Consider the following 25,650-nt stretch of genomic DNA (forward strand, 5'->3'; position numbering starts at 1 on the left):
GTGATCCTCCTGTCCCCTACATAGGTGATATTTTTCAGGTCCAGCTAAAGTTTGGATGCTGCACGTCTCCACTGACCAGCAGCTCAGGTCAGCAAACTGCTGTCACCTGTGGTGACCATATCTTAATGGCAGAAAAAATGCTGAGGACAAACCAACTGCCAGGTCCACAAAAGCTCCCAAACATTCCAAATTCTGAGAAAATAGAAAAGTCACAGTCAAAATCTTTAGCAATATACAAGAGCTCTTAATAAAGTATTAGTCATGTGGTTAAATTTTTAATAAGGGTAGTTAATAAAAATATAGCATAAAGAAAAATACAATTAACCACGCTTTTTCTATAGCTACACAAGAAAATAATAAAATTTTCATTAATTTCCAACAAATGAGTATACTAACATATACAAAATTTTGGCTTGAATATTGGCATATGATCTTACTATTTGATGACACTTTCTTCCCCACAGACATGGATAGGGAAAATCAGACCAGAGTCACAGATTTCCTCCTCCTGGGAATCTCTAGAAAGGCAGAGCAGGAAGAGGTTCTCTTTGGGCTGTTCTTGGGGTTGTATCTGGTCACCATCATCAGGAACCTTCTCATCATCTTGGCCATCAGCTGTGACCCTCATCTCCACACACCCATGTACTTCTTCCTGGCCAACCTCTCCAGTGTTGACATCTGCTTTTCATCAGTCACTGTCCCCAAGATGCTGGTGAATCACATAGTGGGCAGCAAGTCCACCTCTTACATGGACTGTCTGACCCAGATCTACTTCTTCATCACTTTCATCAACATGGATGGGTTCTCCTGAGGGTCATGGCCTGTGATCACTACATAGCCATCTGTTGTCCACCCCACTACACCATGATCATGAGGCCCAGACTCTGTGTCCTTCTAGTGTCTATATCATGGGTCATTACAATCCTGTATGCTCTCTTACCTGCTCTTCTCATGGTTCAACTTACCTATTGTTCCCACAACACTCTACATCTTTTCTTCTGTGACCCCTATCCAATAATGGAGCTCTCTTGTTCCAATACCTTTATCAATGCCTGATGGTCTTCACTATGGGTAGAGTGATATTTCTGACACCGTTCAAATGTGTAATCATTTCCTATGCCTACATTTTTTCTAATGTACTGAAGTTGCCATCTGTCCGTGGGATGCGGAAAGCCCTGTCCACATGTGTGTCTCACCTCACTGTGGTTTGCCTCTTCTATGGAGGTTTCATCCTCCTACTCAGCACAGGACACCATGGCCACTGTCATCTTCACAGTGGGGACACCCCTGATCAATCCCTTCATCTACAGCCTGAGGAATCATGACATGAAAGGAGCACTAAAGAAGGTGATTCTGATTCTAGAGTTAGAAAATTTATGAGCTGAGAAGACTTCCAAATTTCACACACCACCTCTTTTTCATTGTAATGAGAAAAAATAGGTGCCAAACTCATCCATAACTATTCCTGTAATAATTGGTTTTTGATCATGACCATGCTTTCATATTTGAGATTGAGTTGCTGATAGTCATAAAACTTTTAATTTTTATTTGTAAAAATGGCTGATTTTCAAACCCCAATAGTGTCAACAAACAAATACATAAAATTAAAAAGGATGATTTTGATATACTCATTTTTAGTCAAGAACAACTGAGGATCAGAAAAATTTAAGTCTATTTTTTAAATGGTCCTAGAGGACCAACAAAGAAGTGGTGACTAAAATGTTCTGTAGTTTCACAGGAATTTAGAGTTGACACTCCTCAGAATCACTTGCCCTAATGGTCTCAGAAGAGGAATTGCTATAGTTTTCATGACTGATACACAGAAGTGTTCTCTTGCCTTGGGACAAAAACCAATAGCTATTGATTTCAGAAAGGTCCTATCTATTCTGAATGTCTTTGTCATTGTCATTTTATGCAATTCTTTCTCTGTCCTAGGTTAAGTCCCCCTCTACATCTCAGAACAATGCCCAAACCTTTTGGTGTTTTGTTGATCAGCACAGGTACTGGTCAGGAATAGGAACCAGACTCTATATGGTAGCTGTGCTTCACATGGATCTCTTGGTGTCCCTTTAATTTCACATAAGCTGCAGGGATTCCTTTAAATATTAAGTGCCTAGAGTTGCTATAGCACCTTAGGGACATAAGGTCATAATTAATAGCAGGATTGCAATTGGAACCAAGGACTTCTGATTCTGAGTCCAGAATCTGTTATGCTCTAGAGGACCAAATGTCAAGGACCATCAGCCCCATGTCTTCTCCTGTTCTATGTGTGAAAGCTAAACATCCCACCTTCTCTGTCCTGACATCAGACAGTACTCACCTGGATCTCCAGTGGTTTGCAACCCTTGCTTTACTGGCCTTTATGTCCAGCTCTGCTTTTCAGTCTCTTCCACTCTCCTGCATGATAGGTCTTTGTTGCTTCTTATCAAATGTTTCGTGACTTGGTCTGGCCTCTTGCCAATTCTGAGCATGATCTGTCTTTAGCCTCATGGGACTCTCACTGCCTCCTGACATTCCCTCCCTACACATAAACTCTACCCTACACATACACTTTGTTAATATTCCTATGTCTCTAATTATATATGTCAACCAATTCTCATAGAAAACATGGAAGAGGCCAAGATAAATCCAAATATTATTTCCTTATAGTAGAAAGTGTTATATGATGTGGCCTCAAGCTGTATTCACAACTTTCTTTCTCATCAACTTCAATGTTCATCTCTCCTTGCACAGCTCTCCTAATTTTCTTCCTCTTTCTTTGCTCATTCTCTGCTGCAAGACTCTCATGATTCTATAAAACTCTAATAATTGTGCAATTGCATCAACTTGTTCCCTACTCATAACCCACAGACTTGCACAGAGCAAACCTGTCAGTGCTTCTGAAGTAGTGAACTCCCAGAACAACACATTTTTATTGCCCAAAGGAACATGACCACATAGGATTAAACCACATATTCTTCTCTCTTGTCAGTTTTATTTTAGTAGTACTTCTGTTACATAATAGCATGGACAACTCATTTTGTTCTCATCATAGTCTTCCTTGCATAACCTGTATCTTCCCCCATATGTTGTCCCCTCATTACATTATCAACCAATTTTGAGGCAGGCTAGCAAAAGGAAAAGAAAAAACACCATGGAATTCAACCCTCCTCAACAAATGGTCACCAAATGGTGAACTCCTCCTGTCTCCACCAAGCACTGCCCTTGGACATTCCCTGTTGTGGTCATTTTATGGTCAGAGCTACAACTGTAAATTCCTCAGAAGATGAGGCAGTCTCTTGGGCAGTTCATACTGAAAAATAGTGCATGTTTGGTAAGAGAAAATCTGTCCTCAATTGGATCTCTCTGGTAAAAGCCCTCTCCTTAAGACCTTAAGAATATTGGTTGCATCTCATGCATACAATTAAAAATCTGGGAATTGGTGTCAGTGCATGTCCAGAAAGCCCCATGCTACACAACAAGACCTTGTCAATAAACCTGTCAATTTCTAATCCTCTCCAAAACACCATCCACATTATTCCCACCGTTTACTCCTACAACTTATAAATTACCCATCGAACAAAGATCAAGGCTCTTGAGTCGTCTTGCCAGAGCTTGCCTCTTTCTAGCCTATGCTTTCTTTCCTTCACTTTTCAGTAAAACTTTGCTGCTGCTTTGTAATCTGTGTGCTTCCATCCAGTTCTTTGGAACATGAAGAATCTGAGATCTTCTGAGACCACACACCAATAGCATTTAGAGAAAGAACCATAGTTTATGCATGAACACATTCCCTAAAAAAGAAGTCAGTAAGGTTGGGGTTCTCTTACTGTTATCAGGTTGAGTAGTCTAAGAAGACTTTAGTCCAGAAGACTCCAGACCTTTTGTCACCTGAAAAGAGAACTGGACAGAGACACAGATTGCAAAACAGTAGCAGAAGTTCACTGAAAGAAAAGGAAAGACTAAGAGAAAGTACTGCAAGAGAAAAGTGGTGGGCTCCTGCCAGGTGGCACAGAAGCATTGATTTAAAGTTGGTTTAAAGACCAACTGATAAGTTGTAAAGCAGGAAAAATATTGGAGGTCCTTCGGGAGTGACTGGCAGGTTTCCTTAACATAGCCTTATCCCATACCAGGGGTATCCTGTGCATGTATTTATGCTAACGTTTGGCCTTTAATTGTATGTATGAGATGTGACAAAAACTCATGAGGTCCTAAGTGAGAGGACTTGGCTTCGGAGGTCAACTTGGGAGAAGGCCTTTTTACAAAGTAATGCAGACCCAAAGGTGCCTCTTCTGGACACACCTTGCAATGATAGTTACAATCACCAGGGTATTTTCAACTTAGAGGGAATTTACTGCTCTAGAAATGGCTCAGGGTCAAGCAGGGGTGCTTGTTAGCTTTGTTCGTTTACGAGAAGAGAGCCCCTGGTACCTGATTTTCCCTGTCTGCTAACCTGCCTTATTACATAACCATGTATGAAAGAGTCACTGCTAATGTGAGGCAAGTGTAATTGTGTTGGAAACCAAAAGATTTCCCCCTCCAGTACTGAGTATTGTTGAGCTGAAGATAGTTAAGCAGCAGGAGTACTCACTGTCTTTCCCTCTGTTTGCCTGATGGTAGGACAGATTTACACAAAAGGACTTTCTGTCTTTTTCTCTTTGCCCCTAAAGTGAGAGGTTTAAATCCCTTCTTATTGGAGAAACCACTGACCAGCTCAGATCTGTTAGCAACAAACACCAGAATAAATTGGAGTAGGCATTGCCACTTTCCCACAGTTTTGCCACTTCTGAAGTGGAAATTTCATTTTTCTTTCTTTTTCTCACTTTCTTTCTTTTGGTAGGACATTGTGCTTGTGAGGCAGGTCCTCTTATCATATGAGCCATGCTCCCAGGCCTTGAAGTGGAAATCTCCTAACCTTTGTCTAGGGACTCTAAGGTTTATGGTGCTTCGTTAAAATACATTTGAAAATGGAAGCCCAAGCCACAGCTCTGAGATCCTTTACTGTTCTGAGAGAATTGTTTCTCTCTGATATTATGAGTGTGTAAACTAGCTTGTGTTTCTCTCATGTTGATTTGCCTTTAGTTAAAAGGAATCTGTCCCTAATGAAAACATATGTTAATTAGGAAAAAATTCTATTTTTCTCCACTGCATAGGAAAAATGAGAAGTGATCTCCTTAGACACCAAAACCGCTGAAATTTACAATCTGGGGAGCTAGAATACTGACAAGGTGACCCATGATGTGGAAAGATTCACTGAATTCTGGGGCCCACAGATTTAGAAAGGTTGAATAAAAAGAACCATGGTCTGAAGCAAAGGTTTTTGTTTGTTTGGTTGTTTGGTTGGTTAAGAAGGATTTTCTCTATGTTGCCCATGCTAGACTCAAGCTCATGGGCTCAAGTGATTTTCCTTCTTCATCTCCCAAACATCATGGTGTCATCTGCCTGGGACAGAGGTTCCATCACTGAGTCTGTGTCTCCCTAAACTCTCAATGGAAAGTTGAGTATGAGAAGTGGGAAAAGAATAGAGGGAAGTTGATTAATTTATTATAGTGTATAAAGCCATAAGGCAAATTACTTTCCATCCTCAAGCTCTCAAATTCATCTCAGAAATTCATTTTTCACCACCACAAAGGCCTGCCTGAAAGGAGAAAGATATCCCTACAAAGTCACCATCAGGGTGTGAGCAGAAAGAGGAAAGGCCTCTCTATCTTGCAAGGCCTGACCTTGGTCTGCACAGTTTTGTGCTGGCCAAATCCACATGACCCTCATGTATTTCACCCTCTCACTGCTGAGCACCCCCTTGCCCTACATCTCTCTGGATCCTGAATCACTTCTCATGGGCCACCCTCACATCAGGAGCAAATACAGAGGGTGGGAAAGTTTCACCATGAGCCAGATCCAGTCACCTGGTTATGGCTCTCTGCATATGAGGCACTCACAGGGCTTGAAGAGGTCATTTATTACAGCAAGGCACTATGTAGAACCTCTGGTGCCCTCTCCCTATAGAAACAGACACAGGGCTAGACTAGCAGCGTCCTCTGTGGGGACAGCCAGAAAACCAGAGCAGTGTCTGTTGATTTGACCCCAGAGTCAGAGTTAGCAGAGGCAGGCCTGTGCGAGGAGCCTCATTTCCCACAGCCTGGACTCCTGGGGGCAGCACACCTTTCTCCCCACTGGCAATTTCCATCCACTGCTAATTGGCCATGGGGGAGATCTCTTTAGAAGCCAATTAGAACAACTTGGAGACAAAGTTTCACTGAAGTTCAGTGAATGATGAGATACAGTTATCACTTATCTCTGCACAATCCCCCAGACAGTGCTTCCTCCAAAGTGACCAGGGACTTCTCAGGTCATAGCCATTGGGGTTTCATTTAACCATTCCCCTTCTACTTGAAGTTCAAGTTTCTATTTCAAGGCCAGGCCCACAGTGCAGCTCAGAATGTCTCTTAGGAGCTGAGTAGTCTCCTTCTGCCATTCTCTGGTCAATGCAACCTTCCAGAGATTGTTGTTTTTCCTGTGATTTCTGTCTCGTGCTGCTTCAGGGCAGGAGCTAAACTTTACAGTTTTTTTATCTCTCACAGGTCAATGAACTTTCAGGAGGCTTTGCCCTGGACACTGACATTTTGCCTCAAAGATATTGAAAACTGGCTTCATGTATTGGAGATCTGGAGTACTACTAAGGCAGGTCTCTAGACTAAACATTCCTGTGTGAGTCTGAGTGCTTCTGAGCCTGTTTTCAAACAGGTCATATCTAGTACTTATTTGCCCTGTACTTCATGGTTATTGTGTTGTGGTGGAAAATTCCCAATTGGACTCCTTGAAAAAATGACTGACTTTACACCTGGTGCATCTTTAAGTATAGATCACAAGGAAGTGTCAAAAAAGAAGAGAAAGGAGAAAAGAAAAGAAAGGAGGTTTTAGACTTCAGGCTAAAGTTTCTGGATTCCATCAGTCAGATCCAGCCACTCCAACATGTCAAATAAAAGATAAGTTACGCTGGGCACCTGTGGCTCACACCTATAATCCTAGCTACTCAGGAGGCAGAGATCAGGCAGATCACAGTTCAAAGTTAGCCTGGGCAAATAAATAGTGTGCAAAACCCTGTCTCAAAATACCCAACACAAAATAGGGCTGGTGGAGTGGTTCAAGTGGTAGAGCACCTGCCTAGAAAGTGTGAGGCCCTGAGTTCAAACACCAGTACTACCAAAAAAAAAAAAAAAAGACAAGTTATGGTGAAGAGCAGAGAATAAAAGTTATATGGGATCCATGGGAAGAGAAAATGTATTTGAAGTCATCTTCATTCATCTTCCCCAAGCAGACATTTGTCTTAGGTTTAAATATGAGGAGGAATTGGGGGAGAGGGTGAGAGGTGTTTAAAAGCTATTTTTACTAAGAAACACTGTCTCCTTACTTGGGCCCACAAATTAACTGAAGGCAAGATAAATGCTAGGCATCTGAGCCTCCACTTTGTGTTCTGAGTTATTCTCTCCTGCTGCTACTTTGGAATCTAAGAAGGTCAGGGCTGATTATGCATACTTCTCCCCATGCTGGGAAGCCCAAGGTTAACACAGTTTTTTCAAGGGAACTGAGCAATCTTCTTCAGCACACTGCTCATCCCCCTATCTCTCTGTAACTGCTGGGAAGTACTCCTTCCCAAACAAGACATACAACTTCAGAGATACGGTGCCAGCAAATTGGTAAATAAGAAACCAAGGCTATCATCCGGTCTGGGACAGACACTTCATCACATATCCTAAAAGTGAGCTTCTCCTTAAATATCCAACATTCTCTCAAAAGTAGGACTGTAGCTTTGAGGCAATGACTCCTGCAGCCTGCATTTTGCCTGGAAACTTAATAAACCCTATTTCCTTTTCCTCAAAACCCTGCTCTTGTTATTTATGAACTGGCATTGAGTTCAGGAGATCAAATTTCCAGTAACATGCATAATTATAAACAGTTCCAGCGATGGGTATGTTCCTGTGGTTGATCATAGGTCACAGGCAGAAGTCACAGGTGGTCTGACAGCTCATTGTCTGTGACTGGTGAGGTGGGGCCTTGTTATAATAAGAGTCATTGATGCCTGGCAGGTGTTCCAGTCCTTCCTGGATTCCAAAATGACTGAAAAGCACATCTAAGTAGAAACACACGATATATGAAAAAAGCAGGGCAAAATGACACCTCAAGGTCAACAATCATACAACAAAGGAGCTGAATGATAATGAAGGGAACAAAAAAATTATGAGCTCAAAAGAATGATGATAAAAATAATGAAAGACATATTTAAACACCTCAATAAAATCAAAGGAAATACAAATGGCTAAATAAATGCAAAGGGAATACACATAAACAACTAAATGTACTAAAGGAGTACAAAAACAAACACTAAATGAAATAAGGAACACAATGCAATTTATGAAAGTGGATTTCAGTAAAAATATAGGAATTCTGAAAAAAAATAAAATTGAAGCTCTGGAAATGAAAAGTTCCTTATGCCAAATAAAAAATTCAGTTGAAAGCCTCTCCAGCAGTCTGAATCAAATGGGAGACAGAATATCTGGGCTGAAGACAAAGTAAATAGAAAAATCAGATGAAGAAAAAGAAAAGCGAATAAAGAAATATAAACAGAATATGCAGAACTCTGTGACACCATTAAAAGATCAAATCTATGAATCATGGGCATTGATGAAGGAGAAGAGGTGAAAGCTAAAGGCATAGGAAACATACTGTATAAAGTAATAGAAAAGTTGCCAAATCTTGAGAAAGAGATGCCCATCCAGCTACAAGAGTCCTTTAGGACTCAACAGACAAGACCAGAATGGAACTTCCCCACAGCATATTATAGTTAAAACATTAAGTACAGGTAACAAGGAAATAATATTGAAAGCTGCAAGAGAAAAGGACCAAATCACTTAAAAGACAAACCCATCAGAATAACAGATTTCTCCATCGAAATCTTAAAAGCAAAGATGATATAGAATGCTGTATTTCAAGTATGAAAGAAAATAGTTACATTACTCTACATTACTCTACCCAGCAAAGCTATCATTCATAACTGAAGGAGAATAAAAACCTTCAAGGATAAAACTAAAGAAATTTATGGCTACTAAACCACAATTTCAGATGAATCTTATACACATAAGATGAAGATACATGTAACCATGAAATATAGGAAATAATAAATATCACCAGACAAGTGTATAAACAAATGAAGAGTAGGATCAAGCACTACAAAAACAACAAAATGGCAAGAATTACTATATCCCTTCCAATATTAGCACTGAATGTTAATAGTCTTCATTCTCCAAACAGAAGAAATAGAATGGTGAGTTAGATTAAAAAAGCAAAACCCAACCATTTTTTGTCTACAAGAAACCGCTCCCTGACAAAAGTAAATATTTGCATAGGGTGAAAGGGTAGAAAAAGATTTTCCAAGAAAATGAACCCAAAAAGCAGGCAGGAGTAGCTATACATTTCTGATAAAGTAGACTTCAAACCAAAATTAGTCAGAAGAGACAAAGAAGGACTTCAAATTAATAAAGGAAAAGTTATCAGAGGAAATAACAATTACTAACATATATGCACTAAATGTGAGTATGCCCAACTTCATTATACAAACACTGGTGAATGTAAAAACACAGGTATATTCTAACACGATGATAGTTGGGTATGTCAATACTCCACTCTCACTAATCCATAGGTCATTCAGACAGGAAAAACCAACAAAGAAGCCTCAGAATAAAATGATACTATAGACCAAATGGACTTAACAGACATCCACAGATATACAATATACATTCTCATCAGCATTCCATAACACTTTCTCCAAATAGATCATATTTTAGGACACAAAACAAGTCTTAGTAAATATAAGAAAATTGAAATAACTCCCTGTATTCCATCAGACCATAATGATAAAACCAGAATTCCACATCAAAAGAAACTACAGAAAACACTCAAAAAACATGGAAACTGAACAACACAGTGTTGAATGAGCAGTGGGTCATTGAAGAAATTAGGGAGAATATCCAAATGTTCCTAGACTCTAATGAAAATGAAAACACAACCTACCAGAACCTTTGAGATACAGCAAAGGCAGTGCTAAGAGGAAAGTTTATAGTTATGAGTACGTATGTGAAAATAAAAACCAAGGGATTTCAAATAAATAGCCAATGATACATCTCAAGCTCCTACAAAAACAAGAACAATCCAAACACAAAATAACCAATGGAAAGAAATAGTAAATATTAGTACAGAAATTAATGAAATAGAGAACAAAAAACAATACAAAGAATCTCTGAAACAAAAAATTGCTTCTTTAAAAAGATAAAAAGATTGATAAACACAAACAATCTGACTAAACGAAGAAGGGAAAAGACTCAAATTAATCAGAGATAAAAGGGGGGATATTAAAACAAATACCAATGAAATCCAGAGGATCACGAGGGAATACTTTAAAAACCTATACTCAAATTGGAAAATCTAAAAGAAACGGATAAATTTGTAGATGGACTTGACCAACCGAAATTGAATCAAAAGGATGTAAGTCACCTAAGTAGATTTATAACAAGAATGAGATTGAAATAGCAATAGAATCTCCCAAAAAAGAAAAGCCCAAAACCAAATGGATTTAATGCCAAATTCTACTAGACCTTTAAAGAACTAATTCTTCTCAAAGTTTTCCATGAAGTAGAGAAGGAAGGAGCACTACCAATCTCATTCTATGAAACCAGTTTTACATTCATTCCAAAACCAGACAAGAACACAACAGAAAAAGAATTATAGACTGATCTCTTTAGTGAACATAGATGCAAAAATTATCAATACACTATGATCAAGCAGGTTTCATTCTAGGTATGCAAGGATGGTACAACACATGGAGATAAGTTAATACTGCATAAACAGAGTAAAGGACAAAAACTGCATGATCATCTCAATTAATCCAGAAAAGTCTTTGCTAAATTCAATGTCCTTTCATGATAAAAGCTCAGAAGAAACTAGTGACAGAACGAATGTACCTCAAATAATAAAGGATGTATCTGACAATCTATAGTAAACTTCATATTAAATGGGGAAAAGCTGAAGTAATTTCCTTTAAACTCAGGTACAAGACAAGGGTATCCATTCTCCCCTTTCTTATTCAATTTGTACTGAAATTCCTCGCCAGACCAATAAGGCAAGGGAAAGAAGTATAAGGGATTCAAATAGGAAATGCAGAAGTCAAATTATCCCCATTTTCAAAAACTCTAATGATTCCACCAAAATCTCCTAGATCTTACAAACACTAGTGGGATCTAAAATTAACATGCAAAACTAAATAGCTTTAGTATATGCCAACAATGAACAAGCTAAGAAAGAAATCAGGAGAACAATTCCATTCTCAATAGCCTCCAGAAAAGCAAAGCAAAACAAAACAAAAACCCTAGGTATAAACTTAACAAAGGACTTGAAATAACTCAACAATGAAAGCTACAAACCTTGAAGAAGACACCAGAAAATGGAACCCTGTTCATGGATTGGCAAAACTATCACAATGAAAATGGCAATGCTACTAAAAGCAATTTGCAGATTCAATGCAATGCCCATCAAAATTCCAAGTTCATTCCTCATAAAAATAGAAAAGTCAATCTTAAAATTCTTATGGAAGCATAAAAGACCCAGAATAGCAAGTTATCCTGAGCAAAAAGAGCAACATTGAAGGTATCACAATACCAGAATTCAAATTATACTAAAAATAATACTAACAAAAACAGCACTGCATGGCATAAAACAGATACAAAGTCCAATAGAACAGAATAGAATACCCAGAAACAAAACCACATAGCTACAGCCATCTGATCTTGATAAAGGTGCAAAAATCATACACTGGAGAAAAGACAGCCTCTTCCACAAATGATTCAGGAAAAGCCAGTTATCTATATGCCAAAGACTGAAACTAAACTTCTATCTCTTATTCTGTACAAAAATCAACTTCAAATAGATACAAGATCTTAATGGAAAACCTAAAACCTTGAAACTACCACAGAAAAACTTAGGTAAAACTCTGGAACATATAAGCATAGGTAATAATTTTCTGAATAGGACTCCAATTGCCCAGGAAATAAGAGTAAGAACTGACAAATGAGATGGCATTAAATTAAATAGTTTCTGCATATCAAAATAAAAAGTTACTAGATTCACAAGACAACCCACATAATGGGAAAAAAAACTTCACCAGTTATTCAACATATAGAGGATTAATATTCAGACTATACAAAGGGCTTAAAAAACCATCAACAAAAGAACATATAATCCAATTAATAAATGGGCAAACAAATTGAACAGACAGTTCTCAGGAAAAGAAGTACAAGTGGCTAACAATACCTGAAAGAATGTTCAACATCCACAACTATACAGGAAATGCAAACCAAAACTACACTAAGAGTTTCAGGAGGCAAGCCCAGGAAGACCCTGCCCTGCTATGGACCCGAGATCTCACTGTCTTCTTCAGTGTTTTTTTTAACCCCTTCCCATGTCCAAGCCTCTCAATAAAATGCTTTGACCACCCCAAAAAACCCTATATTAAGATTCCACCTCATCCTGGCAATCATCATGAAAACAAAGCACAAATGCGAGTGGGGATGTGGAGATAAAGGAACCCTCAGATACTGTTGGTGGAAATGTAAACCAGTAAAACCAATATGGGAATCAGTATGGAGGTTCCTTAAAACTTAAAATAGACCTACCTTATGACTTGGCCTTACCTCTGTTGGGCATATATCCAAAGGAGTATAAATCAGTATACAAAAGAGATACCTCCAAAGTCAAGTTTATTGCTCAAAAGGCCAAAAATCACATGTTCTTGCTCACTTGTGGAAACCTAGACCTAAAATGATGATGATAATGAAAATAGGACATGAATATGAGGCAGGGACTGTGCAGACAGTATCATTGGAAGGAGGGAAAAAGAAAGGAGACTGAAGGGTGAAAAGGATCAAAAAACAGCATAATCAAACATACCAAACACTGACAAAGAGCAGAGGAGGGAGCGGGAATGGGAATGTAATGGCATATATTCCCATAATGGAATGAACAAGTTCACTGTTCAAAGTACACTGTTCACACATATGGAACTATCACAGTGAAACCCTGTCATACTATTAGTGTATGCTAATTCAAAAATAAAATAATTTTTAAAAATATGCAAACAGGTATGTGATGAAACAATTATAAAACCTACTGTACTATATTAATATTAGACAAATTACAGTTTAAGAGAGAAACTATTTCCCCATAGAAGAAGAGAAGTATCAAAGTGACTTTGGTCATTTCAACCCCCACTGTTTCTCTCCCTTACCCTTTCCTCCTACCCCGCTATTATTCAATGTTTTCAGTCATATCGCTATGTTCTCTATAATAGAGACATGTGAACACCCGTGTTTACTGTAGCACTGTTCACAACAGCCAAACTATGGAAACAACCCAGCTCCTAAGGAAGACAGTAGAATGAAATGAATGTGTAACTAACAATTAAACTTTAAGACACATAGATAAAAATTGACAGAAGTAAAAGCATATTATAATCCCTCCCTCAGTAATTGGAAACACACATAAATGAAAGTCAGTAAGGATAGAGAACTGACTGAACTCGCATTAATGCATATTTCACTTCCAAGGGGGCACAGACTTTTCAGCTAAGTAACTATGCTTACCTATTATATTCTTTAACCAAAACAAAAGTTAGTTAGGTGTCCCTGTCCCTACAAAAATCAACTTGAAGTGGACAAAAGATGTTACTGTAAGACCTAAAAACATTGAAACTACTAAAGGAAAACACGTGAAGATGTATAGGCAGAATAAAACTTCATTGTATACATATACCACAGTTTCTTAATCCATTCATTAGTTGTAGGGCAGCTGGATCATTTCCAAAGTCTGGGATACATTGAGAAACCCCTTTGAACATTGACTTTGGAATTAATAATGAAAGACAAGACTGTAAAGTAGGTACAGTGTTTGTGTGTAGGGAAAGGTACTTGTGGGTAGGGGTGAATGAACGGAGATGATGAAGGAACAGGGTTGATAGGCTTCATATACATAAAGGAAATAGAATGATGAAACCTCTTGAAAATATTTCAAGTGGGACAGGAAGGGAGGTGGCAGAGGGAGATAGAGGGGGTGAACTAACTGTTGTACAATGTAAGACTATTAAGAAGTGTTAAAACAAATTCATTAGCAATGAATATATGCTAATAAAAATAGATATTAAAAAGACGAATGGGCAAGGACTTAATGAAAGAGACTCCAATAATTCAGGAAATAAGAGCAAGAATTGACAAATGGGATTGTGTCAAACTGAGGATCTTCTGCACAGCAATGGAAATAGTGAACAGAGTAAAGATACAGCATAGAGAATGGGAGAAGGTGTGTGCAACCTAGGCATTCAGCAGGTAATGTCCAGAATATATAAAGAACTCAAAAAATAAAGCACCATCCTTCCCCTACCACAGGCTGCACACTTGTTTCTGGCAAGGTGAAGCTACCATGTGACATAAGGGAAATTCAGTTATCCAAACTGACTCTAGAAGAGAGAACCTAGCAGCCCAGTAACAATGAAAGAAATTGCAAAGGTTACCAAAAAATGTCATCACATTATCAATGAGAGAAATAAAAAAGTAAAGTGGATATAGCTAAATATTTTAATTGAATGATAATACAAATAAACTATATTGATTTGGTGGGAGGATCAGAGAAAACTTTGTGATTTTAATGTTTAACACTAATTTTAAAAAGGTACAAAATCATTAAAACAAGTATTTCCACAAGAAGTAAGTTTGTGACATTCCTCTTTTCTCCATCCAGGCAGAACATAAACAATGAACAGTTAGTAAGAGCCCCTAATGAGGACCTTTAGGGAATCAGTCCTAGGGGCCCCAACTAAGCAGTAATCCTCATGGATATCCCAGTCTGCAGGGAGCAGGGGGATCTATTTGTTTGTTCCCAAACATCCACACTTGACCAGAGAGTGCCTCATGTCTCACTCTGAGTGTTCTTCTCCAGGAAAGAGGTTCCTCAGTTCTCAGTCCAGCTCTGAATTTTCCTTCACCCATGTCCAGAATGAAGTCAGCAGACAGGGACTCTGTGATAGCACTTAACAGCCTCAGATAGCAGACTGGTAAGTGGGGCTGGGAGAGCATGGGCGGCACAATTCCCTTCAAGACAGACTAATTCTCATGCACACAAACACAAGGAAAGATGCTGGGGAAACACACCCACTGAAACCTTCCGCACAAAAGCAAGTTCAAGAGGGAGAAGGTGCTTAGTCTGTCACATCCACATCTTCTCTGCCAGGATGCACCATGCACTGGGAACAGACCCAGCCTGTCTCCAGGATGGAAACAGGAAAGTGGGCCCTGGAAAGGGGAGAAGACAGCTAGGTTCAGCGGTTCTAGGACCATTGACTACAGGCTGTTAATAAGCTTGACCAGAGTTCAGAGCCAAGAGTCCCACTTCCTGCCACTCCAAGAGACACTCCTCTGTCAGACATGCAAGGCTCTCTTATTATGTTCCTCATTGCCACTTCATGCCAGTTGACTCTGTGTGTCCTTTCAAAGCAGTCTATGATTGCATAAAAAAGTGCCTCAGAGCTCAGCTACTTGGTGCTAGGCTGACTCCCACAGAGCAGTGCTGGCTTGCCCTGGACTCCGGAGACTAAGTGGCCTTAATACATCATCCAGAGACCCAAACACAGTAATGGGGTATGTCAGATGTGTCAACACACTCACACACAAGCATGACCCACCAGAGATCAACGCATGAAAGAAGACATCCACAGATTTCAGTACGACAAGCTAAAAGTCGCTATCAAAGAAGTGATAGAAGCACTCTCTCCCTAAGGAAGCTGCAGGGGAAGCTGAATTCTATTGCATAGGATGCCTAAGGAAAATCCAGTCAGTCATGAGGATTTAGTGCATGACCTGCCACAATGCTCTCATTTCCTGGAGGGAAGTTCAACTTCCTAGAGTTTAATCTACTTTTTTGAGTGAGTGACTCTTTTAGCCAGTCCAAAGACTGCCATAAGAAGAGTGTAGGATAATTTAGCTGGTTTTCAATACATATCTTTGGTAGTGTCACAGTGAAATGCCAAATTGCTTCAGAATTTGTGTTCTCAAAAGAAAGATTTCAGAGGCAACACAGAAGCAATGTGTTTTGAACAAGCAGAAAGCAGAAAATGCATTCCCACATGAAATGTCAGTGGGTAGTTCTGAGCAGCAACAACCCTTAACTTGGGGAGGGGTTATGTTTAGGTCCAACAGAAATTTCTCCTTTCTTATAGCATGTAATTGACAGGTTATGTTATATAACCTGGGACTGAAATCCAATGTGCTTCTTCATAATCCCTGTGAAAGCTCACAAGAGGGGTCAAACCCACCATGCCAGGGTTATTACAATGGCATGGTTGCTGGGTGCTGGTGGCTCATGCCTGTAATCCTAGATACTTGTGAGGATGAAAATAGGAGGACCCCAGTTCCAGGCCAGCCCAGGCAAAAAAAAGTTTGCAAGATCCCATCTCAATGGGGGCAGTGGCACACACCTATCAACCGAGCTATTGTGGGAAGCATAAACTGAGACAGCAGTCAAGGCCAACCTGAGCATAAAGCAAGGCTCTGTCTCCAAACTAACCAGAGCAGAAATGGCTGGAGGCCTGTTCAAGTGGTAGAGCTCCTACCTATCAAGCCAGAAGCCCTGATCTCAGAGTACCAGCAAAAAAAAAGAAAAAAAGGCAAGGGTGAATCTTAGTGTGCATGCCCATTATTGGACCAATTGAGCCTGGTTTAGTTTCTGTGTGTGACTGCACTGGTGAATAGGTAGAATAGCTAGGCAGTGCAGGAAAATTCCACAGGAATTTTCACTTACCTTGCACTTACCTTGCTAAATAGCTTTGTACACCTAGTTGTACAAAATGTTTCAAACTGGAGAGGGGTGGGACATGGGGGAAGAATGAAGGGTAGGAGAGACCTAAAGGGGAACTGCTGGTTGCCCTTGATGCTAATAAAGTGAACACAGGAGCTCTTCAATCAGCCAATGAGCGCAGCACCCTTCGTGTACTTATGTATCGCTCCCAGAACTAGGTCTAAAAAACCCCCTAGACTCTGTTATTTCACTGGCAACCCATTCTGGACTCCTCCCTTCCAGTGGGAGCTTCAAGACTTCTTCCATATAATAAACTTTAATACTTTTGCCTTCACCTTTGCTATCTGTATAGCTCACTGGAATGCCCACACTCCCTCTGGCTAAAACAGTGTATCACTTTTAGCCAGCAAGGTTGCATACAGGCTTTTGGTCCCACAAAAATCTCCTGTATCACTGGGATGAAGCCTCTGGTAGCGGGGTGTTGCTCCTGACCATTCTCTGGAAGCAGGAGTGGCCTCTAGTCATCCCTGAATGGTGGATGGTGCCTTATCATCCTTAAGGGTGGCTGAGTGTTGCTCTTTTTGACCCTTCATGGCTCTTCCCCCAGTCTGACTTGGGGCACCCACTCATGTCTGTCTGTCTACCTAAAAGTAGCACTGTCAGGTCATGGGACAAATGGCTCTGACAGCTTGGTCTTCTCTTTCTCTCTATTCGGCTATAGAAACTACATGTCCTGACGACCAGAATGTTAACACCTACCTGTCAAGGCACTCTCTGACTTGTCTTAATGACAAATCACATCAGTCCCTCCCCATCCCCACTGATTCATGGTCCACATTAACCCTGTTCCTTCAGGAGCATATTCTAGATTTTTCTTAGACCTGCTCTGTCTACTGTGGTCTGAAGTGAGTCAGGTAAAATCTGGTTCACATCTCAGCACTTTTCCCTTAAATTTAGTGATTTAACTTTTTGTTGGTAGTCACCTCTCTGACCCCATAATATGTACATCCTATAACAGTTCCCATAAATTCTTCTGCCCCAACATTCAGGCCACCTCACATAGCAGTTCCTGGTCTTTCTTCTCTCTTGTTCTCAGGGCTTTGCTCTCCTAGAAACATACCTGCTTTCCTTTCTGCTAACACTCTGAATTCCCCCAGGGACATGGCACTCACAATGGTTTACCTGACCTTCCTACCCAGCCCAGGGTATCTTCTGAGTCTTGGATACACCATATGAAATTGCTCTTTATCAACTAGTAAATCCCTTTCATCACAGAAAAAAAATCCAGCTGCCATAGGTATCTGCCTTTCCTCTTTTGATGGCAGCAAGGAGGGGAGGTTGCTGCACACAGCCAGTGACCAGCACGTCTGGTCAGCAGACCAAGAGCTGTGAGCTAAAACGAAGGGCTTTTTCTTTTCTTTCCTTTTGCAGTACTGGAGTTTGAACTGAAAGCTTTATCCTTGCTGGGAAGGCGCTCTAACATTGGAGCATGACTCCAGCAATTTTCGCTGGAGTTGTATTTCAGATAAATGTGAGGGCATGTCTTCTACATATGCCTTCTGCATTGCCATTAGAGATATGAGGCAATACGCCAAGCTTGTTGTGTGAGATGAGCTGGTCTCAAACTGAAATCCTTCCAATCTTCACCTCCCAAGTAGCTAGGTTTACATGGGTGCACCCTATGCCTAGCACAAATGTGAAGACATCTAAATGAGAGATAATGTGCCATCAGTTTTGACCCTCACCTCCACACACCCATGTACTTCTTCCTGGCCAAAATCACCAGTGTTGACATATGCTTTTTATCAGTCACTGTCCCCAAGATGGAGGTGAATCACATAGTGGGCAGCAAGTCCATCTGTTCCATGGAGTGTATGACCCAGATCTACTATTTCATCACTTTCATCAACATGGATGAATTCCTCCTGAGTCCTGGCCTAAGACTGCTATGTAGCCATCTGTTGTCCATTCCACTACACCATGATCATAAGGCTCAGACTCTGTGTCCTTCTCATGACCATATCGTGGGTCATTACAAACCTGCATGCTCTCTTACACACTCTTCTCATGTTTCAACTTACCTTTTGATACAGCAATGGTGTGCACCACTTTTTCTGTGACTGTACCCAATTCTAAAGCTCTCTTGTTCTGATACCTTTATCAATGACTTGATGGTCATCACTGAGGGTGGAGTAATATTTATGATGCCATTCACATGCATCATTGTTTCCTATGCATACATCTTCTCCAATACACTGAAGCTGCCATCTGTCCATGGGATATGAAAAGCCCTATCCACATGTGAGTCTCACCTCACTGTGGTCTCCCTCTTCTACGGGACAGTCCTGGGTGTCTATATGCACCATTCATCCTCCTACTCAGTGCAAGACAGGGTGGACACTGTCATCTTCACAGTGGTGACACCCCTGGTAAATCCCTTCATCATTTCATGAAAGGAGCCCAAAGAAGATAATTCTCAGATCTTAGAATAGAAGTCTACAGCTGAGAGGGTTATCTTACATTTCTTCTTCTTTGTCAAAAGAGAAAGTGAGGCCCAGATTTGTGCAAACCTCATTAGTGACTATTCCTGCAATTAGTCATGATATCATAATCATGCTCTATCATGTATATATATAACTTGAGTACTGTGGTTTGAACTCAGGACCTTGTGCTTGCTAAGCAGGCACACTACCACCTGAACCACACTCCAAGCACTTTTTGCTTTGGTTATTTTTGAGATAGAGTCTCACATTTAGCCCTAGCTGGCCTGAACTGAAATCTCCCAGTTTACACTTTTCAAATAGTTATATGACAGGCATAAGCCACTATGCCTTTCTTTTTACTGGTTGAAATAGAGACACTTGAACTTTTTTGCACATTGTGATCTTCCTGATTTCCATTGCCTGAGTAGCTGGGATTACTGGCATGGCCATTGCACTTGATTCCTTTCTTTTATATTTAAGACTAATAGTTGCTTATAGTCCCACAACCAGTAATTTGTTGCCCATATAATTGGCAGATTCTAACACACTCACTATAGAGATAATAACAATTGAGGATCAGATATATCCATATCTATTTTCTCTTCAGAAGGGCCTATGAACAGTGATATGGGAATTTCAGAGGCTTTAGAGCTGATGCTCCTCAGACTCACCTGTCCCCATGATCTCTATAAGGAATTGTTACAGTGTTCATTGGGACAGACACACTGGCTCTCTTGCCTTGAGACATAAACCAGTAACTGCTGGGGTTCAGAAAGGTCCTACCACTCTGAGCGTTGTTATTCACAGTCATGATAGGTCATTCTTCCTCTGTTCCAGGTGTAAGTCTCCCTCACATCTCACAGCTCAGAACACTACCCATTGTCTGCCATTGTGCCCAATTAAACTTTTGGTGGTATTTTTTTCTCAGCATGTGAACTAGTCAGGCATGGGGAACCAGATCTTTTGGATGGTAGCTGTTCTTCACATGGATCTCTTAATGTCCCTTCAATTTCACCTAGGTTGCAGAAAGCAGAGATTCTCTTAAATCTTAAGTGTCTGGAGTTACTATAGCACCTTAAGAACATGAGGTCATAATTAATGGCAGAATTCCAATTGGAGCCCAGTCTGATCCTGAGTCCTGTATTTGTTACACTCCAGAGAGATGAGTGTCTAAGATGCCAAGCCTCTTTCCATTCTGCATGTGAAGAGTAAGTGTCAACAAGGTTACATCCCATCTCTGCTGTCCTAATATCTAGATAGTGTTCACCTGGATTGCCAGTGGTCAGTCCCCAGCAGCCCTTGCTTCACTGGTCTTCTTGCCTAGTAGTTTTCTCCTTTCTTAATCTCCTCCACTCTCCTCTGTGATAGGTCCTCATTGTCTTGGCCATCAACTGCTTCCAGCCTTCATATGGCCACTTGCCAATTCTGACCTCCATTCCAACTTCAAAATCATGGTGGGGGACTCTCATTCCTGTACTCTCCACTCCTTCCTCTTTGTATACATCTCTACCCTAAACACAGACTCCATTAGTCCTTCTAACACATTGATTGTATCTGTTAACCAATTCCCATAGAAAATATGGAAGAGGTCAAGATATTCCTAAATATTTTTTCCTTCAAGTAGAAAGCCTAAAACAATGTGACCTCAAGCTGTTCTCACAGTATTCTTTTTCACAAGCTTCAATGCTCATCTCTCCCAGCACAACTCTCTCTGAATTTTCTCCCTCTTTTTTTGCTCATTCTCTGCTACAAAACTCCCATGATTCTAAAAAACCCTAATAATTGTGCATTTGTATAAACTCATTCACTACTTATAGCCCACAGGCTTGCACAACATACACCTCACAAGGCTCCTGCAGTGTGTGAAGTCCCAGGATAAGTAATTTCAGTGTCTCTAGGAACATTTGCATATGATAAATCATGTATTCTTATCTCTTCAGTTTTATTTTAGCAGAATTTCTATAAGAACATTTAAGATATACTAACATGGACAAAACTATATGAATATTTTGTTCTCCTCATAATCTTCCTTCTGTTATGCATATCTTTATCTCTAGCTCATCCTCTCATTACATTACACACTATTTGGAGAATAAAGGATAACTTATGTGTGGACACAATCCCTACAAAGCTCAATAAAGTTGGGTTTCTCCTACATAATCAGGTATGCAAAATCATTGCTGATACAAGGCAAATGTAATGTGAGAAAGAAACCAAAGACTTCTCCCTCAAGTATTAAGGACTGTTGACTCCTATTCAATATAGTTTTGGAATACCTACCCACAGCAATAGGACAAAAGCAAGAATAAAAAAGTGATTCAAATAGTGAAGAAATAAGTCAAACTATCCCTATTTGCAGATGACATGATCTTATACCTAAAAGACCCTAAAAACTCTACCAAAAAACTACTAGGAGTTGCAAACTCTTTTGCCAAAGTAGCAGGACACAAAATTAACAGACAGAAATCAGTAGCCTTCCTATATACCAATAATGAACAGACTGAGAAAGAAATCAGGGAAACAATCCCATTTACATTAGCCTCAAAAACAATAAAGTACCTTGGAATAAATTTAATGAAAGAGGACATTTTTAATGAAAACTACAAACCACTGAAGAGAGAAATCAAGGAAGACATCAGAAGATGGAAAGACCTTCCATGCTTGTGGATTGGTAGACTCAACACTGTGAAAATCTACTTGTTCAATGCAACCCCTATCAAATTCCAATGACATTCTGCATAGAAATAAAAAAATCAATCTTGAAATACATATGGAAACACAAAAGACCTAGAATAGCCAAAGCAATTCTGAACAAAAAGTCCAATGCTAGAGGCATCATGAAACCTGACTTCAATCTATATCACAGAGCCCTAACAATAAAAACAGCACAGTATTGGCACAAAAACAGGCAGGAAGACCAATGGATGAGAATAGAAGACCCAGACATAAATTCACACATCTATAGCCAAGTGATCTTTGACAAAGGAGCCCAAAACACACAATGGAGAAAGGACAGCCTCTTCAACAAATGTTGCTGGGAAAACTGGATATCCACATATGGAAGACAGAAACTGGATCTCTGCCTTTCACCCTGTACCAAAATCAACTCAAAGTGGATCAGTAATGTTAATATAAGACCTGAAACTTTGAAACAATTCCAGGAAGTAGTAGGAAATATACTGGAACATATAGGTATAGGGAATGACTTCCTAAACAGAACACAACAGGCTCAGCATCTAAGAGGAATAATGAAATGGGACTGCATCAAACTAAACGGCTGTGCACAGCAAAAGAAACAATTGCCAGACCACAGAATGGGAGAAAATCTTTGCCAGCTACTCATCCTATACAAGACTAGTATCCATAATCTACAGGGAACTCCAAAAACTCAACCCCCAAACAATCAACACCACAATGAAGAAATGGACACATGAATTAAACAGGGAATTCTCAAAGGAAGAGGTACAAATGGCCAGTAAATACATGAAGAAATGTGTAACTTCCCTGGTTGTAAAAGAGGTGCACATTAAAATAACACTTAGATTTCATCTCACCCCAGTTAGAATGACCATAATCAAGGTAAATAACAACAAATGCTGGTGAGGATGAGGGCAAAACAGGAAACCTTATACACTGTTGGTGGGAATGAAAATCAGTATACCACTATGGAAAGCAGTATGGAGATTCCTCAAAAAGCTAAAGATAGAATTGCCTTATGATTCAGTGATATCACTCCTGGGCATTTACCCAAAGGAATGTGACAGGATACAATAGAGACACCTGTACACCAATGTTCATTGCAGCACTATTTGCAATATCCAAGCTTTGGAAACAACTCTGGTGCCCTATAACTGATAAATGGATCAAGAAAATGTGATATATATATATATATATATATATATATATATATAATGTAGTTTTACTCATAAGGAATAATGACATATGTTTGAAGGTAAATGGAAGCAATTGGAGGATATCATGTTAAGTGAAGTAAGCCAGGCTCAGAAACACAATGGCCACATGTTTTCTCTCATATGTCGAAGATAGATCCAAAAGATAAACATATACACAAAAACAAGCCTGATCATACAACTCAGGTGTAGAACACGATTTCAATAATGGAAGTACTCTATGGAATTCAGGGAAAGAAGGAAAGGAAAAAGAGAATGATAGAGCATCAGTAATGTTGTAAAATATAAGATGTGAAGGTAGAAGATATAAGGATGTGTAGTGAAAGATGTTGAAAATGGAGGAGGAGAGGTAAAGGGGTAAGGAAGAGTAATGGCAGGAGTTGAACAGACCAAAGTAAAATATACCCATAGTGGGCATACTTTGAGAAACCCATTTGAACATCAATTTAAATATCAATAACAAAATACAGGACTGTAAAATAGGTACAGTATGTGTGGGTGATAATAGTAGGAGGGGGAAGGGTGAAAGAAGGAGATGAAGGTGACAGTATATCGCTGATGGACTTCATATATGAAATAGAACAAAGAAATCTCTTGCAATTGCTTTAAGTGGGGTGAGGAGGGGTTTGAGGGGGAGAGATGATGGAGGTGATCAAACCAATACAAGCCTAATGGTTATTGTTACTATGAATCCCCCCATGTATCAGGAATATATCCTAACAAAAAATTTATGAAAAAAATATATTGAGGAGTGTTGAGCTGAAGACATCTAAGAAGCTGGAGTTTTCTGCACCTCTCCTTCTGTTTCCCTGATGGCAGGACAAAGATTCACACAGACATAAAGACTTTCTGTCTTTCCCTCTTCTGCCCTTAAGCTAGAGTTGAAATTCTCATTTCCTGGAGAAGCCACGGATCAGCCTGAGGTGGCACAGCAGACACCAGAGCAATCTGGAACAGACATTGCCACCTTCCCATGGTTTTCCACACTGGAAGTGGAAATTTCTCAGTCTTTATCTCAGAACGCTAAGAATCATTGCTCTTTGTTAAAATACAATTGAAAACAGAAACCCAAGGCTCAGCTTTGAGTGTTGGTTACTAGCCTGAGTGAATTGTTTCCTTCCTGCATGACAGATATGTAGCATATTTATAAACTTTCTGTGTTTTTCTCCTCTTGATCTGCTTTTTTAAATAGGAATCTACCCCCGCTAAGAACCTATGTGGTTTAGGATAGATATTCTATTTTCCTTCCTGAATGGGAAGTTGGGAAGTGACTTCCTAGAGACCAAACATTAGCAGTGAAATGTAGAATCTGGGGAACTGGAGTACTGACAGATAATCTAGATGTGGAAAGATTCACTAAATTTTGGAACTCAAGGACATAGGGAGGTTCAATAGAAAGAGCTAGGATTTGAGGCATAGGTGTTTATTTGCTGCTGCTGTGTTTGGTGGAAAATTTTTATGATCTCCACACTGGACTCCACTTCTAAACTCAAGAGATTTTCATGCCTTAGCCTCCCAAATAGTTGGGTATGCAGGGCCTCCTTTGGCTAAGGCATAGGCCCATTGCTCAGTCAGTCTCTTCCTGAAGTCTTAGTGAAAAGGTGGGTTTGAGGTGGAAGAAAAGGGTAGAGGGAAATCAGTGAACTTATTAAAAGGTTCAGAGCCAAAGGGAAAACAGCTTTCTATCCCCATGACTCGAAATTCATCTAGGAAGCTATTATTCACCATGCACAAAGGCCTACCTGAGAGGGAAAAGAAACCCCTAGAAGGTCAACTGCATGGTGTGAACAGAGAAGAAAAACCTCTGTCTGCTTGGCCTGGGCACAGTGTAAATGGTTATGGCTAGCCAATTCCACATGAGCCTCACATCTTTCAACCTCATTTTGCTGAGTACTTCAGCAGAATGCTCTGCATTCTCCCTGGCTCCTGCATTGTTTCTTCTGGGTCACCCTCATCTCAAGGGCAGGTACAGGTGATGAGAAAGATACATCCACAGTCTCAGAGAGAATCACCCTGGTCATGGGTCTCAATATGAGGCACGCACAGGACATGAGCTGGTCATTAATTAGGGGAAAGCACCTTGCTGGTGTCCTCTCCCATAGAAACAGACACTGCCAGAGTAGAAGAGTCCTCCCTGGAAACAGCCAGAAAAACGAGGGCTATGTCTTGTAATTCATCCTCTAGAAACAGAGTTAGCAGAGGGCAGGCCTGTGACAGGAGCCTCCTTTCCTGCAGCGTAGACTCCAGGAGGTACCAGAGCCTCCTCCCCATTGGCAATTTCCATCTACTACTAATTTACCACTGGGATCCAACTCTTCAGAAGTCAACTAAAACAACTTGGGGAGAAGCGTTTGACTTCAGCTCAGTGAAAGTGAATGGGACAGTCATGC

The 25,650-nt window shown here is 40.0% G+C and overlaps 1 pseudogene; it reads left to right on the forward strand.

The window, feature by feature from the left end:
- The first annotated feature begins 466 nt into the window (after nucleotides 1-466).
- LOC109703437 (olfactory receptor 1f45-like) lies at nucleotides 467-1,380 on the forward strand (annotated as a pseudogene).
- Nucleotides 1,381-25,650: the final 24,270 nt, after the last annotated feature.

The sequence above is a fragment of the Castor canadensis genome, chromosome 16 (assembly GCF_047511655.1).
Source record: "Castor canadensis chromosome 16, mCasCan1.hap1v2, whole genome shotgun sequence".
Classification (NCBI taxonomy): Eukaryota; Metazoa; Chordata; class Mammalia; order Rodentia; family Castoridae; genus Castor; species Castor canadensis.